Source organism: Volvox carteri, assembly GCF_000143455.1.
Source record: "Volvox carteri f. nagariensis unplaced genomic scaffold VOLCAscaffold_98, whole genome shotgun sequence".
NCBI lineage: Eukaryota > Viridiplantae > Chlorophyta > Chlorophyceae > Chlamydomonadales > Volvocaceae > Volvox > Volvox carteri.
This window is the reverse complement of record NW_003307641.1, coordinates 297,479-298,646: the sequence shown is the minus strand read 5'-3', so window position 1 is coordinate 298,646 and position 1,168 is coordinate 297,479.

The following is a 1,168-nucleotide window of genomic DNA, read 5'->3' as shown; positions in this document are numbered from 1 at the left end:
GTAGTCACCGGGGAACTCGCCAGTCAGGTAGGCAGGTGTGGCATTCTCGCTGTAGGGGCCTGTCCGATGTGGGCACAGAAGGGGAAAGCGGACATACGGCGGCAGCGGGCTACTGAACGGCAGGTCGCGAAAGGGGGAAAGACGCAACCTGTGCCCTTCATCGCAGCATGCATCGCGCGATGTCAGCAAAGGACCGAGAGAGCAGCCTGCGCACAGAAACCTGACGCTGCGGCATGTTGCGCCGAAAGGAGGACCATGCAGGAGACCGACCGATTATTCCGGCCCTCCGATACGCGCTACACCCGCTGCATATCGGATCTCCTCGGATCTCCAGGATAACCTACCGAGCCACTTAGCGCGGTTCGGGCCATACCACTCGATGCCAGAGCTCTTGGGGGCAGCCGGCTGTAAAGATGTTGCGAACGGGACAAACGTCTCTGGTTAGCCAGAGGACACTGCAAATACGTATGTGCGTCTATGTAAGGTACGCTGATAAAATAAATGGTGTCGAAATAAAACGGACCTTAGCAGCGGCCTTCTTGCCGGTCGCCTTGCATGCGACCTGCAGAGCCTCGCGCGAGGTGCCGAGAGCGAAAGCCATTTTAGATGTTCGTAAGGTGATCAGACTCTGCTGCACAAAGGAGAGAACTGATACTGAAAGCACAGGCAACCAGCGCTTTTGTTTTGCAAGCAAATCTTGATGCCGTACGCACGCCGTATCCCTGTCCTGTCCGTGGGACAGGGCGCTTACCTAACAGAGATCGCAGGATACAGACATGGCACACCTGCAACACATGCGCTTAACAGCTATCTGCACTTGCACAGATTGGCATGAACGATTTGCTACACCTGCTTGCAAGTTTCATACAAGTTTCTGATGCAGGGATAACTCAGTGGCGACTGTATAAATGCTGTGACGTGCACGCTGAACATGGATTTTGATACGCACTGCAATGCATTCTTTAGGCGCCAAAAGTGGTCTCTCCATGTTTGACCCTAGCTGTTCGGCCTTTACTCATTACCAGTACCGTAGGACGGGAGGACAGTAGCTGTTGTCCTTGCTAGGAAGCAAGCTGATATAATGGGTCACGCTGCTTAGGACGGCAAAGGGCATTCCATCCCGGACAGGGCCGGTGAACACAAGGTCCAAGCTCTGCTGGACCCAAAA